Here is a 26219-nt window from a genome sequence, read left to right on the forward strand (position 1 = left end):
TAAGGGGAATATCTTCTGTTTTTTGATGCCATAAAAATTAAATAATTTAGAGAAGTCATGATATAGGTTAGGGCACTAGGCCCTAAATAGCCTATGATTTCCAAAGTCTCACATTTACATTTTTTTTTCTGTTACTTAGTTCTTTGAATTGTTCAAATCAGATGGGCTATCTCATGGACTATGATCTGTAGATCAAATGAAACCTGAGAGAGGAGAGTTCTAATACTTTCCTATTCAGACCCTAGTGATGAAGCTTCCCTAAGCCTGAAACAAAATGTAGGTGGGCAAATTTGACTCATTGTATTTTAAATTGAATATTCTCAGCCATGGTGAGAGAAACAAGTATATATCTATGAGACTCTGTGTGACAGAATTTAACATCTTTAATGGTTCATATTAAGATTTTTTTCCACTGCTCTTTCCCTACCAACTACCCCAAAAGAACAAGAAGTGAATACACACAAATAGCACTTATTCAGTCTAAATGAAAGCAAAAATTATGAAGTATTTTCTGGCAACCAGCAAGCTACCAAGTATCTATTTGGCAGGATAGTTGATTTCCTTTCAGAATGTGATATGAACACAAACTTTGAAGGAGATAAGGAATGGGAGAGTCTGAAGAAAAAAACATCCTGTTTGGTATAGATACATCCCTCAGTGCTTGTCAGACTGGCTTTCCCTTTTCATACCATAAGTTTGCATTGCATACTTATCATGGCTCTAGGCTTATTGATTTGCAATTTTCATAGTTTTACATACATTTTTTCTGTCTATAGGTGTTCTTGTCAGAGTGAGAGAATTCTACTTGTTTAATAGGTTTCTAGGATTTGACAATGGACTGAATATTTGATGATATTCCAGAAATAGAAATTTAGACAAGTCAGAATTACTCTGAAAACTACCCCAGAAGGGATCTTCCCCAAGCAGATAGTACCTGTATTAAAATGTCCTCTTTATATCTAAGACCTCAAAAAGAATATTAAGACATCAAGAAGACCTGAAAAATGTCTTTTTCCTGTCAGTATAATGTTTTTTTTTGCTCCTTATTTCCCTAAGTCCAGGTTCAAGTGTTAGATAGGACTTGATGTTACATGAAGGGCACCATGCTGTGTCTTGATAGAACAGTGGTGTCTGAACTAAGATGAACATTAGAATTATTTTCAGTGTTTCTAGGAAAAAGTTCTAAGTCCCCACAAATACATGGATTCTGTTGGCCAGAATTGAATTATGGTGTTGAAGAGCTTACCTGGTGATTTTAATGATCAGCTGTATTTTAAAGATTTATTTATTCATGATAGCGAGAGAGAGAGAGGCAGAGACACAGGCAGAGGAGAAGCAGGCTCCATACCAGGAGCCAATGCAGGACTCGATCTCGGGACTCCAGGATTGCACCCTGGCCCAAAGGCAGGTGCTAAACTGCTGAGCCACCCAGGGATCCCCATGATCAGCTGTATTTTAAAACTATTATAATCATGAGTTTGGTATTTTAAAAATTTCATGATTCTACTGTTCAGGAATGAGAACTACTATGTTATAGCAGTTGGGAAATTAGATGTAGGGGCAAAGTATACACTAGTATAGATGATTGGGCTAAACTAAATAAAGATCTCTAAAGACCAGAGAAAGAAGGTAACAGATTTGGAATCAGTGACCTTTAAACTCTAAGGCTCTAAGTAGTACTGAGCTCACTAACTCTACAATTCATTTCTCACTGGTCTCCATAAATCTATAATGTATGTTTGAGTTCTGGCATAACTATATTAATGGAGTTAACATAGATGGGGAATGTGCCAGGTACTGCAAATGGAAGAGAAGATCAAGGGATCCCCATATTTGTTCAAAACTGGGTGAGGGTGAGGGAAAGAGGTGGTAGGAAAGAAGGGATGGTCTTTTTTACTAAGTAACTACTGTGTGATAATTATTTTACTATTAATAAAAAATATCATAGTAGCTAACACTTTTATGGTGTTTTCTAATGTGCCAGGCACTATTCCTAAGCAGTTCATATGTATTAACTCAATGAGTCCCTGCAAAAACTGCAAATTTGAGACTAAGTTCCCAATTCATAGCTGAAGCAACTGAGGCCCAGACAGGTTAGGTAGGTAACTTGATCAGCATCACAGAACTAAATAATGGCTGAGTTTAGATACCTCTTAGAGATGTACTTTTCTTGGGTCCCTGCTTTCAACTACTTTCTTAAATAATGCACTTGGGTGAAGGCTTTAGAATTTGCAGAGATGCTGTGTCTCTCATGAATAAATCTTTAAAAAAATTTGCACAGAGATGAATGAAAGACAGAACTGCTTTCTGAGGAATAATGGAATTTTGAACATTGATCACATGACACCTTAATGTGTGTCTCAGGGATGTTCCTTTCTTAAAGCAAATGAATGACCAAACACAATAGTGGTTTTAGAATTTCAAGAACCATACTTATGATGTCAATGCTTTATTTATTTTTTATTTTTAAGGTTTTACTTATTTGAGAGAGAGCAAGAGAGAGCACAAGTAGGGCCAGGGTGGCAAGGAGAGAGAGAAGCAGGCTCCCTGCTAAGCAGGGAACTTGATGTGGGGCTCTATCCCAGGACCCTAGGATCATGAACTGAGCTGAAGGCAGACACTTAACTGACTGATCCACCCAAGTGTCTCATGTCAGTGCTTTAAATTTATTAGCAGCTTGATTTGTTTTCTTGTAGTCCTCATTCTTAGTCTCTATCTAAATCTCCTTTTAGACATTTGGCTTTCTTGTTTTTTTGGTTTTGTTTTTCAAAGATTTTATTTATTTATTTATTTATTTATTCATGAGAGAGAAGCAGAGAGAGAGAGGGAGAGAGAAGCAGAGAGAGAGAAGCAGAGACACAGGCAGAGGGAGAAGCAGTCTCCATGCAGGGAGCCTGACGTGGGACTCGATCCCGGGACTCCAAGATCATGCCCCGGGCCAAAGGCCGGTGCCAAACCGCCGAGCCACAGAGGGATCCCCAGGCTTTCTTGTTTGATTTCCTCTTTCTATATGCGATTTTTCTACTTATCACCTCAGGCAAAAATATAAGAAGGTCAAACAAACGAACAAAACCAACTAAACACCTTGTATGATAGCCACCCAAAACAATGTATCAGAAGAGATCATCTTTATTCATTCCTTGATAGCATGTAATATATTCCTATTTAATATCTCAGTTTGGTCATCTGTCTTATGTCAGTGTGGGCTTGCTATGATCAGAATAAGAGACCTGTTCTATGTGCATTACTATAGCACTGACTGACTAGAAACCCTATGCTGTTTAGTGTTATAAACAAGCAGGCAAGTAAAGCAAATCAATAAACAAAATCCTGCCACTGACATTACCAACTGGCGATATGCCCATTTTGATGGAAATCACATTCTTCACTCACACACCTGAGAATTCCTGGACAACAGGAATCTCTTTCCACACCCTTGTGTTGATTTCTTATTTCCCTCTAAATTTTTAAAACTCTCCTATCTCATTTTCTGAAACTTTTCTTTTTATCTGTATCAGGTTTATCCTGGCGCTTTTGCTGAAGTAACATTAGCAAAAGCATTTTTGTGCATCAAGATTTTATTGAGGGTTTAAGGACATCAGAAGTTGGTTGTCTCCCAGCACTGCAAATGAACTACATTTTAGACATCCTTGTTTTTGAAGTCCCCATGCATTACCATCACAGGTATTTCTCAGCAATTATCTTTCTTCTCAGGAGCTTCACCTTTCTCCCTGGAAGGGTAGCTTCCTTTCTTTTTAGATTGTGTCACATGACCCCAATTATCATTTTCTCCTCTTTTTTTTTTGGGGGGGGGTCTTTAAAAATTTTTTTTAAAGATTTTATTCATTTATGAGACACACACACACACACACACACACACACACACACACAGAGGCAGATATACAGGCAGAGGGAGAAGCAGGCTCATGCAGGGAGCCTGATGTGGGACTTGATCCTGGGACTCCAGGATCATGCCCTGGTTTGAAGGCAGGTGCTAAACTGCTGAGTCACCCAGGGATCTCCTAAAAATATGTTTTTGATTTAAATTCAATTCACCAACATATAGTTTAATACCCAGTGCTCATCCCAACAAATGCCCTTCTTAGTGCCCATCACCCAGTCACCCCATCCCTCATTCTCTCCTCTTGGTTTTTCATCACCTATTTGTGAATTCTTGGAAAAGCAGGCTGTTAAGGTTTAAGGCATGATGACCCCTCCTTCATCTATGCACAGATTTGATCTACTATTATTAACGTTCTTAGAACAAAGATGGTTTCACTTCCAAAAAAATAAATTTACATAAATTCCAACTGAGGAGAGAATGAGGAAATCTCCCAGCATATTTCTAGGACAGCTGTATAGGCAGTATCTAATTATTCTTTAATATTCATTTGAGTAGAATGTTTATCGAAAAAGACTTTTATTGAAAAAATGTTTTGCCTGGTATCTGAGTCTTAGAGTTCTAAATCTCTTCCTCAATCCCTTATAAAAGGAATCAACTAATTTTATAGGGCATTGGCAAGGAGAAATCTTCCTGACGTTTGGCTAAGGATTCCTAAAACTTTCCCGAAGCTTCAACTTCCAAGTCCAGCTCATTTCTAGATCTAAAGTCACTCGGATTTCCCTCTTTTCTTCCTTACCTTCCATCCTTTCCTTGGGCTGAAATTACCCATCAGTATGTATCATGTATCAAAAACAAATTCTCAACATTCAATTCATTGTGTGGCTGTTTTCTCTGAATAAGTTTTACCCCTCAACTGCAGGATCATGCAACACTGCACTGTATACTTACTTTGGACATGGCAGGCTCCTGTAGCCCACTTACTGTTATATTAGTTGTCAGCCCTCCTTCTCTCTTCTCCTCTTATTCTTCTTTTGATGATTCACTTTTTACACTTCCCCACCCTGTTCAAGTATTCTCATCTGAAAAATCAGAAGTCCTCATTAGGGTAGAATTAGTAACAAACATTTGTTAAACCAAACCAAAAGAATGTGAGCACAGGAAATGTAACTTTGACATTGGGTTTCCTAGATGGCGCTGAGGAAGTCAGGCAAGGCTGCCTACTGCATTCTCAGTGTTTCTTGACCAGCTTTAAATAATGAATTATTAATAATGAAATTTTGAGGTGCATGAGGTTTCAAAAAACTTTATTTTAACCATAGTAGATGAAAAGCATACTCTTGATATAACCACTCCTGTGGACATTTATCTTAGAATTTGGTCAATAGGAAATATTCCTTCAAATGAAAGGAGAGGTTTAACTTTTCATTTCTTTATTTTTCCATTAAAATGACAAACAGAATGCTATGAAGCATCTGCTACCACCTTTTATCCACCTGACTCTTTGATGTCCTAAAAAGTATTAAGCTTGTTTATACTTATTAGTCATAACTACAATATATTTTTCTCCCCACTGCCTTGTTGACTACACACACTACATGCCAAAAACCTACAGTCCAGGCCATCCAGCTTTCTGCTGGATCATTGGCATTGGCCTGCCTAGTAAATCTGCCCTCCCACCCCTCCCCAACTTAGGTGTTAATTTTTCCCCCCACTCACTTTTTTTTTTTCTACCAGCTAGTTCTAAGTGGAAAAAATTAGGCTAAGCAAAAGTGTGTTAAGTAGAAAATAATGGAAGTTTCCATTAGGCCAATATACCAATCTAAATCCTAAATCCAACTGTCTTAAATGATAAATATTTTACTGAACCCTCAAAATAAAATGACTGTAGGAGAAGAGGTACGTTTAAAATTACAGGATTTTTTTTAAAAAACCTCAAAACCTGGAGAAAGGAAAGTAAATTGTGGTTAGTAAGAAGCAATGTCTCTACGTGTTAAGTAGGATTAAATAACTTTAGTAAGTATTCATTACATGTATATGACATACAATATAAAATAAGTGCACTCCATCCTGCCACTTCTCTAAAGTATTCTAAATAGGGATTTTCCAAAGTATCATTCAACGAATTGTAGTTTTCATCCTTTAAGTATTTGTTTAATAATATAAGCAAAGTAATGATTGCAGTGGTGGCATTAATGATGAGAATTGGTACTGGAACTCATTTATGAAATCCTCTGTCCACATTGGTGCCAGTTTAAGACCCAGATATAACAATAACAAAAAGCTTAAAGGGTTAACAAAAATCTCTTCAAAGGATTCTCTTGTTGCAAATAAAACCAGGTTTAAAATTCTGTGTTCAAAAGTCAATTATTGCCAATTTCATGGACTCCTCATACATGGGATTTTCATTTAGCAGAGTGAACTTTACCTGCCAAAAGCCCATAAAATGGACCCTTTCCATCTGGTAAATGTTCCACAATGAAATTAGAACTGTTGGAAAATAATGGAAATCTATGGGCATATGTATACTGTGACTGAAATGGGAAAATTTGTCAGTGATAACTGGTGTAAATTACTTATTTAAAGACCAATGTTAACTTCTAGACCAGTAAAACCTGAGTTTCTATTATAGCTGATATAATTTCCTATCTCCAGGTAGAAGTAATTAAAATGCTTTTAAAGAAATAAGAGCCCCCATGCTGACAAAAAGTGGTTCTTAAATATTTTTGGTGAGTATCATGACCCTTTAGAACATCAAATGAAAGCTATACACATTCAACCCAGAAAAGAGATGCTATGCAAAACATTAGAAGCAACTTGTGCAGTTTAAAACAAATCAAAACAGAAACAAAAATGATTCCAAATGGTTTTTTGAAAGAGGGATTCTACAGAGTCCTTTAATGAATTTAGCATTTCTGAAAAGGAAGATCTTTCTAGAGTCCAACATACAAATTTAAATAATTTCCCATAGGTTTATCTACCAACTCTATTTATTTTACTGGCTTCTTCCCCTTTGAAGATTTAAATGAATTTCTCATAATTTTCTACTACTTTATGAATGAACTACCAAGGAGGCAGTTTAGTGAAAAATGGCTTGCCTTTTCCAATGTACCAGGAAAAGAAAAAAATATAATTAAATGTTTGTATGTGCCCATGTGCACACCGATGTATAATTTAGAGAAGGTGGATTGGCACACACATAAGTATAGGTAAGAAACTGAAGAGAATATATGAATTTTTTAATTTATTAAATGTAATATGTATGTGTATGCTAGCTCCTTGCCCCCACATCCTTCTGGGGGAAAAAAAAACCTCTTCTGTTTCATGAAATTTTCTATCTTGTCAAACATTCTTAATTGAAGTAACATGATCTCCAAGGGCAGAAACAATTTGCCAAGCCTCACAAAGGAGGAAGTATCATGAGGTGAGGGAAAAGAGGACAATGTGGTCCTTGGCAAAATTAGGTTGTATAGAAATGATTATTCTTTCTAAAACAGGAAATAGGCTTTCAGTAGATGCTTCTGGGAACAATCTGGTTTACATTTAGTTGCTCAATTTATTCCTAAGCTTTGTGAATCATTTCTTAAATGATTCTGTAATATTTTATTTTCTAACCATATTGAGGGCACTGTCGACCAAATGGTTTCTAAGGTAGTGGTTTTACATGGAGAGGTTGGAGAGTAGTCCTTTCAGACTTAGAAGAACCACAAGATTGCACAGACAGCTGCTGGGGAAATCATACTTAGCAGTAGACTGCTACATCATTTCTCTTGATTCACGCATAGGGAATTCCAGCTTACTTTGAAGCCTCTTAAAAATATTCTTGTCCATCTGATTTTCAGACCTGCCCTTGGTTAGCTTTGATTGGCAGAAAGGCTTTGGAAGCCATTGCAATCTTATTTTAGGAAGGATTGAAATCTTATTTCTCTGAGTTCTTCAATCTATTTGGAGACCAAAGGCTCTATGTCAAACGACTTGTAGATACCTGTACTTGCAATTGGGTCTTCTAAGGCAGATTTACAACCCTTGGGTTATTTGAGGTTTCCAAGTTAAGACCTTATGGAGAGAGGGACATAGAGAGGCAGCAGTAATATAGACAATACATCTATAAATTTTTCCTGGAAATAAGTGTAATCTCTAGATCTGTCATAGTTAATATAAAAACAGAGTAATACAAATGAAGACTTAAATTGATGAGGCACATGTGTAAATTGATAAAGGAAGTTTGATGCATCATAACATTGAAATTTATCTAAATTCAATATTGTTAAACATTCTTAAAGATCAGATGAATTATACATGAAGTATATGGATTATTTGTCCCTGGCAAACAATGGTGACATTTCTGTCTGTCACTTAGTATGACAAGGTTAGCATGTTTTATTCAAAACTTTTAAACAGTAAAATGATTTGTATGCATTACTCTTTCTTTGGACTGTCAGGGAAGGCAGAAAGCAACACAGTTATTCTATGACATTGAGTCAGCATGTGCATAAAAAAATGACAGAACAGGATTGCCTCCGACATCTATAAAGCTCATACTTTGGTTTTCTGATCATCTAGTAAAAAAACAATAAAACCATAAAGATAAAAATATTTCCCTTCTACCCTAAGAAGAGATATTTCCCTGTATATTGAAATATAAATATAATATTGGTAAGATAGTGAATATATAGAATATTGATGAATGGGGAAAGATCTCTGGAAATAGTATGCTTTGGATTTAAGGAAATTTAATAAAAGAATATTCCTTTTTTAAAGTAAATAGAATAAGTCAGATTTTTATTTCTTGTTAAAAATACTCTGCAGTGATAGGACAGTAATTTATGAGATTTTTGGAATTTGTGCTGTGTTTATGGGATGGGCATTTAGAAAGAAAGTAGAAGGCACTGTTCAACATGTGGATAGTTATAGTGGACTTCAGTGATTTGTGTGTAGTCTCTGTCATAGCTGACAGATGATTTAGCAGAGATGATTTCTGATAGAGTGAGTCTTGGAAAAGAGGCACCTTCTAGGGCAGCCCTAAGATTGTCCCCTGTACCCATCCTTTCCTTCTCCAACCAGCACACCAGAGGAATATGCTTTCTTTACTGTTACACTCTTCCTCTTATGAGGATCTAAAGCAGAAGTTTTGGGGAAATTATTGTAGATTGGAATAAGGTAGGACCTAGGGATCTTGGTGCAATAGTCACACTCAAGGACAGAGAATACTGAGATTCTTTATTCAGTACTTTACATTCACAGCTGGCTTTAGGGACCTCAGTGTGGCAGCCATTCCACAAACAATGTTCCACTGACATTTTCTGAGAATAAATTATGAACTTGTGACTGCGAATAAAATGATGACTAAGACAGGGTCTCACCTTGGTAATGTTTACAATAGAGGAAGAAAGACACATTAGCAAGTAAGCACAATGGTGATACAGGTGATACTGTGGCTTATTGCACAGAATGAGTGGGTAGGGAATAAGAGGACTACCATCAGTGGGAAGGAGCCAGCAAACTGTAACTTACGGTTTCTTTTTCCTCCACTCTATTCTCTAGGATATTAAGCACAGAGAAGGGTATTTTATTTCATTACAGTTAGCAATATATTTACTATAGCTTCAAAAACACTACAATTTCATGTGTCATGTATGCGTTTTGTATTCCATACCTGTCCATGACCTGGAGAAAAGTAAACCCTTTATTTTGTATTAAGCTTCCTTGATCATTATAACAGCTAATGATTGTGTTTGATGACAACCTATCTAAGGCAAAGACTGAAGTGCACATCTTTTCCCCTGGAATTGTTTAATAGAGATCTATTTATGAAAGGAAGAAGAAATTTTACTCTACAGTAAAATGAAGTCTACACTCCATTTTTGGAAATGTACACTTATTCTCACATTAAGCCCCAAACCCATTGATGTTAGTGTATTCCATAGCAGCTATACGGTAGGTAATTACTGGTTGCACTGGTAACTATTGCTCTTTCATTTTAGTTGTGCACAAAAACTAGCCAACCTATTTCAATCCTATATCTCCATTTTTTCCCCAAGCCCTTGGGATATCTAGCATCAATCCAAATGGTTAGAAAGAATAAAAGAACTGTATAGTTTTCAGAGGTATTTATCCTGACTCAATGAGCAAATTTATAGAGATCTTTGGAAGCAAATCATAATAACCCAGCTGAAAGGGGACTTAACAGGTGCCGCCAAACTTCTGGGATTCTATGCAGCCTAGCTGGGCTGTCATTTTAAGAAATGTTGTCTCCCTAGAGGAAAATGTTTCCAGAAATACTCTGACCTTTCCATTTTTTAGCATGAAAGTGAGGTGATCTAAGAGGAGCCATCTTCCAAGTAAATGTGGTGAGCCTTAGTTTGAAATATTCATCATGTTTCTGTTCTGAATAGCCAAACCAGTGCTAAAATTCAGTTTGCTGGTCTATTCAGCTTATTCATTTCATGCAAATCCCAATGTGCATGAAATGAACAAAAGACTTCCTTTCTATTTGTATGCATTGTTAGTTTTCTATTCCATTTTTATTCCCAAACTTGTTTCTATCTCTTTCAGTATTAGTAGTTCATTCTTTCAACAAATATTTGTAGCATCCCTAGGCATGACGAGGCACTAAAATGAATACCATTCCAGCATGATAGCATGACCCACAGGTTTCATTTTTTTTCTGCTTTTCTTTAGATGTACCATTAAAGGAGGCTTGGAGATTTCTTAAGGCCACATTTGTGATGAGGGGAAAGAATGATCTCCATTATGTGTGTCTGCTATGAGCATGGCTTGGGCGCTTCTTGCTTTACTCAGGGAATGGGAAGAATGTGTATGCAGATATGGATTCTGATTCTTGCTTTGACACTGGCAAGCTCTAATCTGGAGCACTCCTCATTCTGAGAGCTTCCTTATATGTAAAAGGAGAATACTTGTCTTACCATGTTGCTGAGTTACCAGAGTCAACACCTAGGGCTCCCTCAACAAGTGATCATGCTCAGTGGCTTTCCTAGGATCTATAATCCAGTATATATGCAAATGAGTAAAAAGTTTAATAAAGGCTACAATAAATGTCCTATTAATGTAGGTACAGCAAAATGTTCTGGGATTTCATGAAGGATATGTAAATTGTAGACTGTCTGATTTTTCTTCCCTTTTCAATTTTTGTCTTTGATATAATGGTTCCATCATGGGAGTTTTTAATTTACATAAATTCAACTACAAGTATATGATGGGAAGAGAGAAAGAATGAATGAGTTTAAGGAGTTTAAATAGCATAGTTGATTACATATACCTTTCCACTCAAGGAGTTCTTCTATCCTGATTCATCTGGGGATCAGATGAATCTCCCCATACTACATTTGCTCCTATTGTTTAAAAACACATTTTTTAAAAAAAAATGCTGTATGGCCCCACATTAAGGCTAATTTAACTAAATGTTGATTTGTCCCAATGCTGGAGAAAAAAAAACCCTGACTTTGGTAGGCTTATGGAGACATGTCATGTTTCTTTCCAAAATAGTATTTCTACAGCATTATGAAGGGCATTTTTGATTATGCACAATTATTAATTTATTTGCAGTATAAGATTTAAGCTTACCATACTTTGCTTTTATTTTTTGTAATTCCTTTTTTCTTTGACCTACCTCTTGACAACCTTGGCTTTTTGTTTTTCTTTTCCCCCCACATAATCTGGGCAGGTGAATTTATCTGTTCTTTACCTGAGTAGTTTAATAACTATATTATTTTCTTCCAAAAATGTGTTCAGGCTGTGTCTAAAATTCAAATCACTGTATGTAATGTCTCCGGTGGGTCTTGATGCTTAGGGCATTATTTCCTTAGGAATATCTGGTAAAGTTTTTATGTTCCTAGAGTTGTATATGATAGTTTTGCAGGTTAGAATGAGCTCAGTGGTGTTTTTTGTGTAACAATAATATGTCTGAATTGCCCGTGCCCTCTCTATTATCATATGCTGTCATTGTACACTAAATATGTTTATAAGTATGTGTGTGTGTGAGCGTGTGTGTGTGTGAGAGAGAGAGAGAGAATAGGAGACAGAACATCCCTATCTATCTATCTATCTATCTATCTATCTATCTATCTATCTATCTCCAGATTCTTTTTGCAGTGCTTGCAAACCATTGTTGCAGGATCTTTTGCTCCAAACATGTACTCCCACCCTCCAGTGACTTGAAATTTTACAAGTTGAAATTTACACAACTGATGCATTCTTCTGATACAGTTTTTTGGAAATGAAATAAAACTTTATATTATTCATTAAAGGATTTCCAGGGCTAGCAATTGTTTTAGTTCTCACTGGGTGGTCTTTGATGGCACTAACACTATTTTCTTTAACATTATTTGCTCTTTGCTATAAGGAACAACACCCCTTTCCTATTGTATCCATTGAAGCAGTTTCTCATTTCTGAAATTTTAATGCCTTATAAGATGGAAAAAAGAGGGGAGGAAAGACCCTGTGGTGATTTAAGATGATGATTCTGGATTGAAGCATCTTGCTACTTAGAGGAACACCATATTTCATAGTGTATTTGCAGAAATGCTTCATGGCACATCCTCCTATTTCATGTCCTTGAAGGCCAATGGAGTAACAGAGTTTCTGTTTCAGTGCCTATCTGATCAATAATTCTATGACTTTTTGGAGTTGCCATTTATCTTGTGATACATTTTTACTATGTTGATGTGCAATGACTAATACGTACATGTATATATTTTTGTCTCCTGAAACTATAAATTATTTTAAAAATATTTCTATAGGTGCTTAAATTTATTTATATAAAACATTTTCCTTCGTTTCATAGGTGATATACATAAATCAAATTCAGTAGAAAAATCTATTTGAAATTTAATATAACTTCTTTTGGGCTTGGCCTTTAACTCAATGTCAATAATAGGGCACTAGCTATGTGGCAGGCATTATGCTAGGCACAGGTTACAAAAATGAGTAAGACATGGACCCTGCTTTTCTAGAGCTCACAAGCTTAAGGCTTGAAATGGTGGTTAATAGTGTGCATTTTGTCATCAGTCTGCCTAGTTTATATGTTCTTACCACCTGTTAGATGTCAGACAAATTATTTTACTATGTCTCAATGATCTCATCTGTAAAGTAGGGATAATGATAAATGTTATTTCAATGCTTATGTAAGAATTAAATAAGTTAGTACACATAAGGCATTTAGAGTGGTGCCAGGAACCTACACCTCAAAAATTTTTGAGTATTATTAATGACATTACTATTATCACATGAGCCACAAACAACTAGATATTATAATACTCTACAATAAATATAAAGCAGAAATGTGTTCAAGAGAAGAGTACCAAATTCCTTCATGAGCTGCCAAGGAAGCTTTCCTAGGAGAGATAAGACTTGAAAATCTTGAAGTTATAATATTTCACTAGACATATAAGGAAAATCATCATACCCTAGGCAGCAGAAATAGCATTTAAAAAAGCAGGAAGTCTTGAGAAAGTATGCCCCACTCAGCAAACTGTGGATGGGGCCATGTATGTAACGGGGAGTAGAGTTAGGGTAAAGAGTAGGGTCACAAAGAGCCCTGCATGATATATTAAGAATTTAGGACTTAATCATTGGCATTGGAAGCCCATGAGAGGGTTTTCAAAAGGGAGCTAATGTGATCAGATTTATATTTTAGAAATGCTCCTTTTGCATCACTGAAGGGGATAGATTAGAATGCTTGTTGGAGGAAGCTAAGATCTGAAGCTAAAAGCCTTCTGTAATTGGTCATAAGAGAGCTGATTAGGTCCTTAAGGCTATGGCTGTGGAAATGGAAAAAAGGAGACCTATTCAAGATGTATTTAAGATACTGTATTGACAATGCTACAGGATCATTTGCCTGGAAGGGAGAAATAGAGGAAGAAAGGAATCTAGAATGATGCTTAATTTTTTTGGGTAATTGGATGGTTGACATTTGCTATCAATAGAGATAAGGAATAGGTTTGAAGGGCAGAAAGAAATAAATGTTAAGAAAGATTTGTTAACAAAATTAGGAAGCTATTGGTGATAGTAGTGAATATATTCTAAGGGTATGAGGAATGTAATGAAATGAAGGGGAGTAAGTGAAGACAAGATTATTGTCAAATAGTTTTGCTGGGAAGGCACATAGAAATGCATGTTTTCCCCTTTCAGGAAATTGACTTGAGAATTTATGTATGCTATGAGGAAAGAGTCACCAGAGAGAGAAAAGAAACAGAGGAAATAATTCCTTTGAGATAAAAATGGCTTTGGAATCAGAACATGAAAAGATTATTTTCAATCAGAGGAAGGAATCCTGTTCATATATATGGGGGGCAAGAATGAAGTGCTTGGGAAGTGTTATTTGAATCTGGGGTAGGAGTTTGGAGGGATCATATCTGATGGTTTCTATTTGTAAAGTAGAAGGTGAGATCATCTTCATGAGTAGCCAAAGTTTACTCTCTCTTTTTTCCCCCTTACAATTACTTTATTTAATCTAACTCATCCTAGAAACCAAGTAGTAAAAGAAATAGTATGTATTTTAAAGAGTCTCCAGGTCCTGTGGGTTTCCTGGTATTTCCTAGACTTGTGTGTGCTTCTTTTCTAATGAAGCTTTATCAATTGAAGGGTTCACAGTAAGATAGTTTCCACTGTTTTGATGCTATGCCTCTTCCATCTCTTCATTTTATTGAGGGGACAGCATAGATCTCTGTAAGGGCCAACCACTGTGCCATTATTTTGGCCAAGGTCACCTGTGTGCTGTGGGAACATATTAGTGACAAAAATGACCTTCAATATTTGGGATCAGCAGTATCTTCAATACAGATTCTTTATTTAAAATCCTGGGAGGGCATGTCTTGTACTTGGAACTTAGCATTCTTTATAGCTTGCTAAAGGACCACTCAGGAACATTTCTACTCAGAATTAGGTTAAAAATTTTTTGACAAATCCATTGAAGAGTAAAGATGTTAAGTATATAATTTCCTGGTGTTAGGTGGGTATGTGTTTCAAGTTCACTTTTGATTATTACAAAATCCATTTCTAACCCTATAGTGTTAGCTCCCCTGTCCAGTTCCATGCTTTAAGCTATATGACTCTAGTTGTTGTTTTTTTGCAGTAAAACAAAATAATTCTACTTTTTCTTACATAAGAACACCACTACAAGTAATTTAATATTGCTGTAATTCTTTAAGTACTTTAAATTTAAAACATAGGTAATGTTTTGCAAATCCTTTCAATGTCCAAGTAATCTCTGTGAATAAGTTTTCCTTCCAGTTTATGAAGAAAGTGCTCATAAGGTGGAAACTGCATTAGACTTGAAGACAGAGGATAGGTTCTGTTGCAGCAAGTTCTAGAATTTGAAATTTGGGGAAAAAAAAAAAAAAACACCAAAACCTACTTCTGAATATTTGTACACAAAAATGGTACCTTAACAATAAATTTTTTAAAACAATTTCCGTGATCTATAGTTGACATACTATAAAGTTTATGGATTTAGAGTAGACAATTCAGTAGTTTTTAATATATTTATAGTGTTTAGCAAGAATCACCATAATTTAATTCAGGAATATTTTCTTTACCCTAAAGAATCACCATAGGCATTAGCAGTCACTACCCCTTACTCTCTTCTTCCCTTTCTCCAACGGAAGTAAAAACTAATCTGCTATATTTCAATATATATTTGCCTATTGTATAAACTTCATATCATTTTTTTTTTACTTAGTCTAAGGTTCTCAGGGTTCATCCATGTTGTAACATAGTATCAATACTTCATTTTTATAGGCCAGTATTCCATTGTATGGCCACACTGTGTTTTGTTTATCCATTTTTCAGTTGATGGACATCTGGATTGTTTCCACTTTTTGACTATTATGAATAATTCTGCTATGAACATTTGTGTACAAGTTTTTATATGGACATATGTTTTCATTTCTCTTGAGTAGAATCCTAGGAGTAGAATTGTTTCTTATGGAAATTTTGCATTCATATGGTAACTCTGCTTAGCATTTTGAGAAACTGCCAGACTGTTTTCCAAAGTGGCTGTACTATTTTAAATTGCCACCAACAAGGTTTTGATGATGACTAAAAGATTGAGTCAGAGGGATAGAGGAATAAGTAAATGCTAAAGTACTACCCATGGACTCTTTTATTATCCTGTTGTGTCTAACTCCTCCCAGAGAGTACACAGTAAAGAAATATTTAGCATGCATTTAAAAAAAAATCTCCAGATCACCCTGTGGGTTTCTTTAGACATTTCCTTGACTTAATGTTTGACTTTGAGCGCACATTTTGCTAGTAAGGCTCCAGTGAGGCCAAGAATGGAAGTGGGTCTGGTATATTTAAGTCAACTATTTAATTAGCTATTTTGTTGCTTTTCCCATTATTATTACATTTTATTAAAGTTTTTAGAAGATGAATGGTGAGTGGCAGAGCTCACAATTTATTTGAATCATTAGAAACCACAAAGTTGAGAGCTTTTTTTTTTTTTTTTTTTAAAGTAGATACCAAAATAGCTTTTAGGAAGATGACACCTTATTAATCTCTTAAATTGTTGAAGTGAGCAAAAGAAGACTTTAAGACCTGAAAAGTAAAAGTCATAAACCTGCTAAAGAATACATTAAAACAAAATAGAATGCAGAAAAGTTTATTTTTTATAGGTTTAGTTTCATTGTAAATGGACATCATTTTTTATGAAACTTTTTAAAGATTTGATAGAGCACACAGGTGGGGGTAAGAGTGGGGTGGTGGTGGAAGGGAAGAGGGAGCAGAAGCAGCAGACTCCCCATTAAGCACAGAGCCTCTCTGCTGGATCCCAGGACCATGAGATCATGACCTGAGCCAAAGGCAGACACTTAACTGACTGAGCCACCCAGGTACCCCTGAAACTCCATTTTTAAACCTCTTATTGTGTTTATTTCAAATTTTGGGGTGGACATTTGAACTTACCTCTGAAGAAATAAGGAAAAAAGTATTGGGTGTCCCATTCTCTGCACCACCCCCCAGCCCACTAAGTCCCTGCTGTGAAGGCATTTATGTTGCCCCTGAAATCTTGCAGTAAATAGCAAAATAAACAGTATCAAGTGTTAATGTTGAATAATGGCATGGACTGGGCCATGGGCCTATCAGGTAGAGCACCTTGTGTCTGGACAGTCTCCAGGTGTTGTGAAGAGAATGTGAGGGCTTGTTGCTGTGCTGGATGTTTGGGTTGGTGGGCACACCTCCCATTGAGGTGGTGGAAGCTGCTGGGAAGCCTACTTCTAATTTGTTCTTGAAGTTGCTAGGGGCTGCAATGCCTTTTCAAGGCCTTTGCACTTCTGGACCTCTTCTACTGCCTGGCTGGTGCTGTGGAAGGGGTCTCCAGGCAGGATGTGCCAGTGGTCCAACATGTACTAGCAAAAGGCATTGCTGTTCATGTCGGACCTCAAGGTTGGTAGCGAGCTAAAAGAATTGTTGATTGGTAGGTAGGCCCTCACAACAAAGATGGGGGTGCTGGCCACTTGGGACTCCTCCAATACATGGCCCCATGCAGGATATGTTCCTATGAGGAACACAGTATGTGCCATCAACCACTTGTACTCAACACTGGATCGCCATAAGGTAGCCAGGTTCCATGGCCAGGACTGGGGTATCAGCATATGGGTGGACAGGCAGTGCTGGGCTGTGGGGATGACCTGGATGGTGTCCTGTGCACATCACGGATGGGGAAGTGCATGCCTTCCTTATTCTTTTTGTGCAGTGTCACCTCTGTGTGATGTTTCTACCAGGCAAGTCCTCTATAGGCTCCACATGAGAGCCTGTCTTAAGGATTGTTCTCTGGATTGTCTTCAGGTACAGGTCCTCCTCCTTCCTGGGCATGCAGTTGGCAGTGTGTATTGTGGTGATCATTTTGAAATATATGCAGTTATCTAATTATTATGTTGTAACCTGAACTACCATCCTAACTGTGGACAGGCTCTCTCAGGAACATGAAAATGATTTCATAGAGGTGTGGGTCAGACAGCAATTGTGGTCATTCTGACCCCCAAAATGACTGGGAAAATAAATTATGGTTGTTCCAGTGATAAAGTGTGATTAGTAATATTTTACAGATAACATTAACTACAATTCCAAAATTAAGGAATTCCAAGGAGTTCATGAAAACATAACTGAGAAGGGATTAGTCTTTCATTGCTCTTCATTCCATATGAGACTGTGTTCTTTGGGGACAAAAATCCCATCATAGCCATTTCTATTTCTGCAGTGCTTCTGGAGTACTTCTTACTTAATATATGGTCATTAGTATTAAAATAGGAAATATCGCATCTGTTAGAGACTTCTATTTCAACTCTGTTTAGCCATATGTATTTATTTTATTTTTATTTTTTAAGGATTTTTTAAAAATTTATTTATTCATGAGACAGAGAAAGAGGGAGAGAGAGGGGGACAGCGGGAGAAGCAGACTCCATGCAGGGAGCCCGATGCAGGACTCAATCCTGAGACTCTGGGATCACACCCTGGGCCGAAGGCAGGCTCTCAACTGCTGAGCCACCCAGGCATCCCACCATATGTATTTAGAAGGCAAGGAGTTACTATTTGTTAAGTATCTTTCTCATAATTCTCATTTAGTACCTAACCTACAGAAGTTTTTATTCTTTTTTTAACAGAATAACAGATTCCAATCACTTGCATATCTAGTGTCTAGTACAGATACTCATTAATTTATGAACTATTAAACGAAACAACCAAGCAAGAATACACAGTCACTTTAATAATAAAAATGATTCCATTTAATACTTTGTCAAATAGGGAACCACTTTGGGACAAATTTCATTGATTATCCAAGATAGAAAGGCTTACTTAAAATCAGTTGACTAGCTTAAAAAAAAAAAACTAGCTGACAAGGTAGAATTTGTGTTTTTCTTAGGTTATTAGGATAGGGAGTTTTTGAGATTAGATATGAAAAACGTGATTTTCTGAAAATGGTGATTTGAGATACTCAAATTCTGTTTTTTAATTGGGGGTGGGTGCGTAGCAGACTCTACAAGTTTTTTAACCCCCAAACACATATTGCAGGACCTTAGCACAAACCAGTTAAACTAGGATCTTTGGTGGTGGTCTCAGGTATCTGTATAGTACACAAATAGTTATAGAAATCCTTTATGCCATTTATGTTAAATACCTCTGCTTAAATGAGTCTTGCATGAATTCAAACACTTGACCGTGACTTACTGCTAGCTTTACTGAGTTTAGTGTGTTCTTACCTTCATGGTTATAATTCTCCCTGTTCACTTTCTAGATGATATTAAGAAAAAAAATTCAGATTTTAATAACTATGATATGTGAATTTAAGGATGTCTAGTCAAAGATGAGGGCTAAAGAGGAGCACAAACCACTGAATTCCATAAACAAGAAGGGGTGTAGACTTGGAGATAGATGGTAAGGATCTCGCAAATATATTTTAAAGCTTTGCCGAGAAGTGAGGGAGAACAAGAAAAAGATAGGCCCACATCATGGAAAAAGTTTCTGAAAACTTTTTGAATTCTCTAACATCTGGCTTTCTACTTTGTTGGTCATCATCAAACAGAAGTCAAGATGTAGGGTAGGTGAGGACCCTGTAAACGAGCACAAAGTTCTAAATAAAATGAGGGAGATAGTATGTATTTTTGATGACAGAGATGAATGAAAAAAGAAAAACAAATGGAAGTAGAATGCCCTGAATGAAACATGAATATTTGTGTGCATAAATTATAATCTATCACCAGAGTTAGGGTCAACTACCTAAACGAAGTCTGGATAAAACCTAATATAGTATGAATTCATATTAAAAAACAGATTCCTTAGTTCACTGAAAGGTTAATAAAAATTTACAGTGTGGTATGGTTATTTCCTGGTCTATGATAGGAATACAGTAGCCTGAACAAATGGAGTAGTAGTTCCATTGTCTTAGTTTTATTGAGATTTGTATTTTAGTTTTTGCTGCACTAATGTAGCAATGCTCAGAGCACCTCCTTGTTAGAGGTGTGTGCCCAAGTCCCAGAAGTTCCCATTTTCAAGCTCCTGGGACATTAATACCAGCAAAGCTGTCCTCTTTTCTTCAGAGATCTGAGTCCTAGCTTTGTAGAACCCTCCCACAGCATCTAATAATTCTGTCCTTTTATTCTCCCAGTCATAGGGTAGAAGCTACAGTTACTCTGTGATACCTTAGTGTTCCCTTTTGCCTTTGAAATTTTCTAATACCTGGGTGACATTTCTTTTAATTAAATTCTGTGAAAATAACTTGTGTAGTTTTTTTTAAAAGATTTTATTATTCATGAGAGACAGAGAGACAGAGAGGCAGAGACCTAGGCAGAGGGAGAAGCAGGCTCCCCGGGGGAGCCCGATGTGGGACTCGATCCCGGAACTCCAGGATCACATCCTGAGTTGAAGGCAGATGCTCAACCACTGAGCCACCCCAGTGCCCAAACTTGTGTAGTTTTTATCTTTTGACTATGCCCTGATGATTATAGCCAGGTTTGAGTAGATTATGGAGTATGGGTAATTAATCTTTTCAAATATTAAAGGCTTGCATGTGAAAGAAAATATATGAAATGTACCTCACATAGTTGGTTTCTTTACATTTCCTTCTGGGAGATTATCTGCCCCTATACTCTAGCACTGTAAACAATCCTGTTCTAGATAGAGCACATAACCTAGTTCTGTGGTCATAGCTGATAAACCCAGGGTGGGCACTTAGCCAATTTTAGGCTGATCAATTTGCCTATGACAAGGTTTGGCATAAAGTACTCTGCCCAAAGATAGATGAACTTAGCCAAATGGATTCATTCTTTTATGATTTTGAACCAAGAGTCTCAGTTCAAAGCTGGACCAAAAGAAGCATGTGATGCAGTTGAATCGATTAATAGCACAGCATTAGTGGCTCATGAATTCCTGCCATGGAGTTTTTCAGAGACATTTGACCTATGAATCATTCTCTTCTACCCTCAGCAAAAGCATTTCCATAATTAAGGCTGGGTTTACTTTGTAAGATGGATATATCTCTATTGTTTGAATGTTCAGAGAATGGGTACCTGTCAAGTTTGTTGTAGAGATTTCCATGAAAGCTTTTATGTTAGAATATAAGATGTGCATATATTTCCGGGCTCTGCTGTAGACCCATTAAATATTCTAAAAATGGAGTTGTTATAAACACTATAAATAGCAATAACATGTATGACTCCCTCCTGCATGTTATACTGAAGTCGTTGGGCTATAGATCAGTCAGATATGGCAAAAAGGGACCATATTATATGGGCTATCTGTTGTTGAAAAATAAACTGCCAGCACTTAGTGTCTCTCTGTTTTTATTATATCTCATGACTTTGTGGGTCAGGAATTCAAGTGGTTTCTACTGGGCAATTCGACACCATCTCGAATTAATTAGGGCCAGTTGGTGATAATTACCTAGAAGCTAGTTTCATCAGGAGTATATAGGATGGCTTCACTCATATGCCGGCATCTCCACAGGGACAGCTGAAACTTTTTTTTTTTCTCCATATAGTTTCAGGACCTCGTGTAGTCTTTCCAGCAAGGCAGTTGAATGTCATATGTGGTGGCTCAACATCATGTGGTGCTTGAGCTCTCTTGTGAGGCAGAAACTGGCAGTCTGGCACTATCCTGAATCTGGCAAATATCACTTCTTCTGTTATCTTTTAGTTAAAGCAGTCACAAGCCAGCCCAGATTTGAGGGAGGGAAATTAAACTGCATCTCCCAATGAGAGAAGAGTTAAAGAGTTTGTGTCCATCTTTAATCTGACACAAAGATCTCTTAATTTATTGTAAACTATCTCTTTAAATCCTAAAGAGAGGGTATTTGAGAAGGGCAATTCTGATGTCTGAAAGCTGCATGAAACTGATTAGGTAGGGTATAGCTAGGAAAAGGGACGTCTGGCTTGTCCTTTATTAGAGAAAGAAGTATAAAATGATTAAGAACATACAAAAAGAGGGAGATTCATTAAAGATAATCTTACCCTAAGCAGAGTTTTATTTGAAACTGTTTTCTAATTAGAGTGGTCTACTGGAATAGGATGGAAAAGAATTTGAGTCTATAAGCTACTTATGGATTGGGAGTAGGTAATATTTGCTGAATTCTTACTGAAAGTATGCCAATAAATGTTATCAATCACCAGTAATAGTGATAGTAACTATTTCATTAATGAATTCAATTTGTCATTCTTTCAAATTAATATGAATATATACATTCTTTCCATTGAAACAGTTTTTGTCTTTAACAGAAAAGCAGTAAGAGGAGAAATATTTAATTATAATTTCTTTAAATTTTAAAAAGGTATCATAAAACATAATAAATAGGATCACTGTTACAATTTTTCCTGGAAAGCTAGGCTGATTTCATTTCTCCTATTGTAACTTTTCTGAATTGCCTTTCTTAAAGTTATAGCAACTTATTATTTTTGAAATATGAAGCATGCTGTGATAAACTTGTTTTCCTCCTTTATTAAATTGTTTCATAAATTGCATTTGTGAGCTGTGACTATGCTGTTGATGTTATTTACACTTGAGAACAGATTAAACATGTTTATATTAATTATGAAACTGAGGCACTTGGGATTACTATTTGGTTTTGTTTTTCTTTTTTATTTATTTAATTTTTCTTCTTGGTAGGGGTTGGTTATTACTTTGCTCCAAGCTGCTGAGTGACTCAGAAATGACATAAACTATTCAATATCAAATATGTTGATTTAAATTAACAGCACAAAAGAGTTTCAGTGAAAATGCAATGTCATTTAATAAATTAACATGTGGGACAAACTAATGCTAAAGGTTGGTTTAACAAAGGTGCTCATAGTTTTGTTTTGTTGAGCAAAGACTAGGGACCTAAACTCATTCTACTGATAATCTCCCATGATAACAAAACAAAAATTCCAAGAGAAAGGGTTAGGTCCTAACTGCCCCCTTACCAACCTCCTCAGGTAGAAAAATCCCCAGAACATTGTTCCTGGCAACTATTCTGTTGGTGACTTGACAGATTGGAAAAGTAATGATCTCTTATGGGAAAGTCATAGATTTCCTCTATGGGAAATACTGTGGACACCTTTTGCATATCCATTTAAATCATCTGGCGATGCTGTCCATTCCAACCACTGCTATAGCAACCAGTTCTTTACCTGCCTCCAGCATCATTGTACGGATAAACCTGATGGCAGATTGTCACTTCACCTCAGAGCCTCAGGCCTGAATCAAGTGCCTTTGGCTTCCGTCCTGACCTTCTCTCTGGGATATCGTGGGACACCTATGGTAATTCCTTTGTACCTGTGCACGTACAACCTAGAGTGCAAGGGAGCAAAGCAGATGGGTAAATGCCTTCCTCTCTCTTCCTGTGGGTAGAGGGCTCCTAGACACATTTCTTATGCTTCTTAGATTACTGAGGGATGGAGTAACTAGTTTCCCCCTAGTAGCAAATGACTATATCCTGATATTAGCACTCTTTACTTCCTTGTTTTACTCCTATTATCTGTGATTATATTCCCAAAGAAATTGTTCACACATAAACTTTTGTGCCTTAGATCTGCTTTTTTTGGGGGAAACCAGAACTAAAATGGGCCCTTTCAAACTTGTTTCTTCTTTTAAATTATCAGTAATGTATTGGAATTTAATTAGGGCATGTTTCCTCAAAATTGAAACCAGAAATATCCCAAGATAGACTGTTCAGCACGCTGTATCATCCGTTTTTATCTTGTTTCGGTTTTCTGTTTGTACATCTCTGACCTTTGTTCTGTTGGCACTTCGACAAGAACTTTTGGACAAACACTGCTTATGAAGTTAAATGCTGGAGGAAGATATTTTGAATTTCAGATGTCTGGAAATTTTCATAAAAATTTTAATTTAGTTTCATCCCAAACAATAGAATGGCATCAAGTCTGATAAAAATCATACCATGTTTTCTCCTCTGTGAAATCCTAAGGATTATGTGGAGAGGAAATAAACCTTAATTGAGCTGGAGTTTCAACTGGAGATGGCCCAGTTGCCAGCTTTGCAAATCATCACTAATTCCTTCTCAGACCCAACCTTTATGTGTTGAGATTAGATCTTTGTCTTGTGATTTCAGTTTTTCTCAAGTGTTATGTAGAAGGTATCATTTTAAAATTAAAAATAATTTTGAGTATATAACTAGAAGAAATGTACATAGAGTTCACTGCAATAAAGCTTTTTAGGATCCTAGGCTAAAGTATTTCAAAATTATATAGTTTCATGAAGATATAGTATCATCCTTGTGAAATCTGGGTAGTATAACATTTTATTTACTCATAATTACAATATCCTATTCATGTTGGTGAATACATTTTAGAGGACTTGAAAGGTAGCTTACGATAACTGTACATTTTTAAATTTTGTCAAAAAACATAAAAATTTCGAAGTTTAGGGCTAAAATACCAACATTTCAATTACCTAGAACATCTCCGTTTATTGGTTGGACAGATTTCTGGCTGTTTTAGAAACTTAGGATGTTATAGAATCCAGAAAAAAATAGCATAGTTGATAACTTACATTTGAAAATAAGTATCAAAATTATTGGGGACATAAACTGTTTTAGGAACTAGGTACTGAGGTAAGTGCTTTAGATGTATTTGTCTCATTTAATCTTCAAAATAGCCTTATGAGATTAGTGTTGTTATTAGCCTTTTTCTTTTTTAAAGATGAAATAGAACTGGAGATTTAAAGAAGATAATTTTGATTGAACTTACCCAGCTATTAAGTTGCAGAATGGCAACATCCATTTCTTTTCCATTTCCGATTCTGGTGCTCTGAATAGTCACTTCTCCTGAGAAGACTCAAACCTGGTGGCCACTCCGAGGAGAATCTGATCGTTTGGTTTACTGGCCAAATGGAAATCAGATTTACTTGAAACAAAAGACAGGGCCTAGAGTTCAAAGAGAACTGAAGAAAGAAGAAAAGTAGAAGATAAGTGTCTGGTCACTAATAAAAATGATAATAAGAATGATCATGGCCATAGTGATCATCATAGAAGATAATAATCAAATCTGTAACAGAGGAATAATCCTACTGAGTAGCAGCAAATAGACCTATTAACTAACTTACTGGTTATCAGTACACGAATTGATAATGGATTTTAAGTTCCATACACTGACCTCTGTTTAAGAAAGCAGAGAATAATATAGTAGGTATTAGGCATTTTTCAATGACTGTTATTGTTAAAATAGAAAACTTTTATATAAAAAGTTATCTTTCAGATATCTGGAAATGTGTATCACAAAAAAACACTCTTTTCAGTGATTTCAGTGATTTTGCTCTTTGGATATCCCAATTATTTAAGGTTTTTGACATAGAAAAGATTGGGAAATTTTAAGTATCACACTTCAAGATATTGTGTATTTTCTATTTATTACCATTTAATTATGAAATGATTAGGATACTGAGAGAGAATTTCACTTTCTATTTAAAAAAATTCTTTCAGGGACGTCTGGGTGGCTCAGTGGTTGAGTGTCTGCCTTTGACTTGGCGTGATTCCGGAGTCCCAGGATCAAGTCCTACATCGGGCTCCCTGCATGGAGCCTGCTTCTCTCTCTGCCTGTGTCTCTGCCTCTCTGTGTCTCTCATGAATAAATAAATAAAATCTTTTAAAAAAAATTCCTTCAACGAAAAACTTTATATTTAAACCACAGTAAATGTTGCATACTACTAAAAATTTTATTTCTTTTACTCAGGAAATGGATCAAGAAATTTAGGATGATTATTTCAAGGGACAAAATCATAATGAGTTTAGGTAAGAACACTTTATACAATTTTATCATTATTTCCTCTCAGAATTTTTCACCAAGCCATTTCCCTTGCCTTCCTTCTATATATCTTATCCCTCATTTATCTAATGTGTGTTCTTTTCTTTTCTATTCCATATATGTATATCTGGAAAATATGGATGAAACTGTTGTATTTAATCTTCATAATAATGATGTCCTCTGAACCTAATTCTCTGAAAAAAGATGTTCCTAAAACTTTAGTTACCATTATGTAGATCTAGTTCATTCTTTTTCCTCTTTTATGAATATAGCATATATTATTTATTAATATCCTTATGTTATTTCCTTCCTCCTTGTGCATCTCTGTTTCTCCAGTATGTAACCCAAATCCTGGATTGCTATATAACAGGTATATTATATTATATTATATTATATATATATTTTTAAAAGATTGTATATATTTAATCACGAGAGACACAGAGACAGGTAGAGACACAGGCAGGGGGAGAAGCAGGCTCCAGGCAGGGAGCCGGATGTGGGGCTTGATCCCGGGACTCCAGGATCACGTCCTGGGCAGAAGACAGGTGCTAAACTGCTGGGCCACGCAGGCGTCCCCCCCACCTTTTTTTTAACAGTCCAAGTGCGTTTTATTGCCAATCTGACTCTTCCAA

General features: G+C 36.2%; 1 long non-coding RNA gene across 2 annotated transcripts in view; it reads left to right on the forward strand.

Moving 5' to 3' along the window:
• Positions 1-26219, forward strand: part of LOC112650417 (uncharacterized) — a 42623-nt gene that overhangs the window by 7715 nt on the left and 8689 nt on the right. For both annotated transcript variants that reach the window (XR_004803755.2, XR_007401040.1), the window contains exons 2-3: positions 25516-25574; positions 25924-25957. This is a non-coding gene — a long non-coding RNA (uncharacterized LOC112650417). The remainder of the gene's footprint in view (positions 1-25515; positions 25575-25923; positions 25958-26219) is intronic.

This window comes from Canis lupus, chromosome 11, assembly GCF_003254725.2.
Source record: "Canis lupus dingo isolate Sandy chromosome 11, ASM325472v2, whole genome shotgun sequence".
NCBI lineage: Eukaryota > Metazoa > Chordata > Mammalia > Carnivora > Canidae > Canis > Canis lupus.